Below are 4,683 nucleotides of genomic sequence, written 5' to 3' on the forward strand. Positions count from 1 at the left end.
TGTGACCGTGAGCACAATCTGGACAAAGCTGGGGTGAAAAGACACTTCGTTTATGAAAACCATCGCCAGTGTGCACACTTAACTGCATCGTCACTGAGTTGCCTCGAACGTAGATGCCATCCTGTGGGTTTTTGTGCTTCCTGAGTAAAGTGTCTTGCAGAGCCAGTTCAAAGGCTTAAGGGGCCCATCGATGTCTATAAGACTTAAATTAACAGAATTCTGTTGTGTATTTTGCTGTTCGTTTTTTTTTTTATATAAACGGTCCAAGATATTAAATAATCACGTATTTATACAGAGTCTGTGTTAATAATTGGAGCCACACATACATATACCATCTTAGGAACGGGTTTCGGATTTAAACATTTAGTATTTTTCGCGTAAAATTCGGAGTTGCGGTGTTCGGATTTTTGGCGATTGTTTCCATTGCGGACGAACTCATGAGGCGCCCTCACGCGAGAAAAGCGACGGTCGCTCCAACGCTGCACGAATCTGCTTGTGGCGGTGGGTGCGGAGTCGTGTCCAACGTTGGCTAACGCGGCTTCGGCGAAAGCCGCTCGCTCACATTGCCGTGGGTGCCTTCATTGGGTGCGATGTTAGTTTTGCATCGTCACAAATTTAGCGACGAGGCCTAATTTCGTTTTTTCCATGTTTTCTCTGAAAATAGAGAATATCTCCCAACAATGTACCAACAGCCGCCATTCGCCACGAAGTGACTGTGACGATGTCACCACGGTGCCTGTGCCAGGCCAGGTGCACTTTGAGGCCACGTGAAGTGTCGAAGGCTGGCTGACAGGAGGTCACGGGACAGACCCGGCAGGTGCCATGGGTTGACCGGCAACTGTGTGTCCCCTACTGTGCCAACTCACTGAATTTTATCCGCCTGACGCTCCGCTCGTTGTTGTGAGCGTTGCTCCTCCGCCCTCCGTTGCTGTTGGAGGGCGATTGCCTCCAACTGACCAATAGTGTCCTTCATGAGCTTCCATCTCTACACACACATATAAGTATAACTCAAACTGCAATTCGGAGAGTGTTTTTTTTTTGGTTTAACACACAGGCTTTCGCGACCAATATCCATGAGAGGTTTTATTTTGGTTAGGTCGCGTAAATATAAATGTGTCGTTAAACCCGCCCTAAGCGTGTCAATTCGTTACTCGTACAGCACACTGGATATGTGTCAGGCCAGTAAACCCACTATAAGATGAATGCGGCACACGTACAAGCGTTTGCAGTGAATGTTCCCGGTCCGGTTGAAAGGGATTTCATAAATAGATGTTCATGCTTTCGCTAATGTTGGAATATGCCAAGGAAATTGTAACCTCTTTTTGAAAGATGATGAATAAAATTTTTATTTTTTAAACCGTGTGTCATGTGATTGCGTTGCGCGTAAATGTTTGATTTTCCCGAGCCTTTTGCAAGCAGCGTCGATGAACATGCAGGAGATAATTTAAAAACGATGTTTTATTTTGGTGTTTAGTAATTGCTGTCCAATTGAGAAATCAATTGCTATCTAGACAAATGTGTCTTTCAACAGGAAGTTCCACCATATTGTTTCTCCTTTGGCGTTCTCTGGTCTACCACTGGTTGAGACTAGGCCCTAAAAAAATTAACCCGTAAAAACAAAGTTTTTCACTATAAATCCTTTATATGCGTGGCATCGGGGCGGCTAGAGTCCTCTCGTCCTCTGGCTTGAGATGGCTGCCACCTACGGGTCAGATGATTGTCTGCCAGCATTAAGCAATTGGTAATTAAATGTTTTTTTTCCCTAAACAGTGTAAAATTTTTGAACATTTTTTTCACGAAAATTCATTGTCACGCACAACGAGTCTGTGTGGAAAATGTCAGCTCGATTGCATCACGGGAAGTGGGTTAAAAAACGACCGAAAGATTTGCACGGTCGTAAGCAAGCAAGCACGCAAGCAAGCAAGCGAACTTAATATAAAGGATTTAAAAATATATTCGCCTGTGGAGGACGCGGGGATCTATCCCGCGACCTTTGGCATGGGAAGCGAGGGCGCTACCAACTGCGCTACTCCGCCACGGCCTGTGGAGGGGTTACGCTCTGGGCTCTTACACTCTGACGTTCAGCCAAAGCCATGAATGCGTTCTATTTGAATATATGTAAAATAAAAAAATTTTGCCTAAAAAGTGTAAAATTTTGGGAATTTTTTTTTCACGACCAATAATTGTCTGGCACAACGAGTCTGTGTGGAAAATGTCAGCTCGATTGGATCACGGGAAGTGGGTTAAAAAACGACCGAAAGATTTGCACGGTCCTAAGCAAGCAAGCAAGCACGCGAACTTAATATAAAGGATTTAAAAAGGCTGCTGTTTCTGTTGTAGACCAATCAGTTTCAAAGACAATGCCGTATGATTATCAGAGCACGTTTTATACTCTTTGTTTTTTTCGGTAAAGTCACGTAGCTAGAAAATAAATGAACATAAATTAAATCACGACGTTTTGGAGGCAACGCAAGCTTCCGTCTTCAGGTGGAACCGTCACAGCAAAATTACTGTATCAAGTGAAGAGAGTTCTGAGAGACACGAGACTATATATAGAGCGTGTTGTGTTTGCATGTTCACAAGTACTGTGTGGTTAATGCAGACTTGATTCCTGGCAACAGGTTTCTATTTGGCGTTGGAACACCTTAACACCTATTCTTGGTTCTTTCGGTAAAGTCACGTAGAAGGGAAATAATAAAATAATACAAATATAAAACAATACAATTCTCACGACGTTTCGACTGCAACACAAGCAATCATCATCAGGTGTTAAATCCACAGCAAGAATTTTTTTTCAAATTTTCTTGCTGTGGATTTCACACCTGATGATGATTGCTTGTGTTGCAGTCGAAACGTGATAATTTTTATTGTTTTATATTTTTATTATTTTATTATTTTCCTTCTACGTGACTTTACCGAAAGAACCAAGAATATGAATCCCTGCAGTCACGAAAGCTTTAAATCGAAACCTTAACACCTGTTTTATTGCCAGAAAGGGTCAAACCGATTCTTATTTTTTCAGATCATATATTCACCTACAAAGGGATGCTGTTTGTGCAGCAGCCGATCATTAAACTGTGTTCTAAGTGGTTTGCCATTTGTTGAGTCCTGCCAGCTGATGCTCAGTTTTGGTCTCATTCAGAATCTCTATTTAGACTTCAGAATCTTCATTTAGACTGCAGAAATGTATTTAGACTGGAATAATCTCTATTTAGACTTCAGAATCTCTATTTAGATTTCAGAATATTTATTTAGACTGCAGAAATTTACTTAGACTGGAATAATCTTTATTTAGACTGCAGAATCTTTATTTAGACTGGAGGAATCCGATGAGCTACACAGCAATTGTTTTCACATGTCCAGTAAGGTGCGGGTCTGAAAATGGATATAACAAACAATACACAAACACGATATGAGTGCAAAGTGTGGGAAAGGTAAAGAAATCACTCAAGAAAGTGGCTTGTCACGTGGGCATTTATAGCAGCCAAATGATCTAAAATAATTTTAAAAGCAACTTTAACGTCCGATGATGCTGGATGTAATTACCGGCGAAACGTTTGACTACTCAAATTGTAAACATTGTGGATTTACTCTCCCAACACACCGGTGGGCTCAAGTAGTATAGTACACTACACTATACACTACATTACACACCACAGTGACACATCACTCACCAATTGGCTGCGTCGGGTGGTGGAGGGTTACGACACAACATTTATACTTACGCGATCTAACCCAAAAAACTTTCATACGCTTAGGTTTTTTCGATAAAGTCAGGTAGGTAAAAAATAATAGAAATCAAAAAATATAATCCACCAGTGGAATTGCTGAACCAGCGACCCAAGTAGAAAGCGAGGCATCAAGTCTGCAAAAGCCACACACACAGACGCGAATCGTGGTCAAACGTGCTCTCATATACAGCTAGTCCCCGACTTACGATATTTCGATCTTACGATGGCGATTTGACAAGATTCTAAAATATTTTACATTTCGTGCGGCAGGCAAAAAACGCAGCAGCATGTACTGAACGCATCTCCCGCCTTGTGTGGTGATGCCTTGGATTTTCTGTTTGCGCATAGTCACTTTAAGATGTTTTCTTGTTCAAGTTTTAGTTTTTTGTTTGTTGCGGTTGCACCCGATTCAAGAGCCGAATGGCTCACAGGGCTACACCTAATAAATTAACTTTGAACTTTGCCTCCCACTCTCACCAGCGGTCGACGGAGTTAAGTTGTCACGGTATTAGCGCGTGTATTTTTTTCTGTGTTTTTTGTTTTTCAAAACCCAATTTTAGTGGAAATTAAGCATTTATTGTGATTAATAAATACATACAGTATATAGTTTATACAGTACGGTACTGTAAATTGCTCTGTTTTGCTAAATTATCACCATTCTTTAAGACTCCTGGGTAGGCTAGGCCATCTTCAACTTACGATATTTTCGACTTACGATATTTTCGACTTACGATATTTTCGACTTACGATGAGGTCGTCGTAACGCATCTCCATCGTAAGTCGGGGACTACCTGTAATTATACACGGACGTGACGTCGTTGCTCGCGTGACGTCACCTCAATGTTTTTAACGATGGCGTCACGGGAGACTGTAACGCCATTTTGTTGGTGAATGTGGCGGCAACGTCATTTCATTGTTGGGGGGGGGGGGTGACATGACGTCACATTTCGTG

Source organism: Lampetra fluviatilis, chromosome 36 (assembly GCF_964198595.1).
Source record: "Lampetra fluviatilis chromosome 36, kcLamFluv1.1, whole genome shotgun sequence".
Taxonomy (NCBI): Eukaryota; Metazoa; Chordata; class Hyperoartia; order Petromyzontiformes; family Petromyzontidae; genus Lampetra; species Lampetra fluviatilis.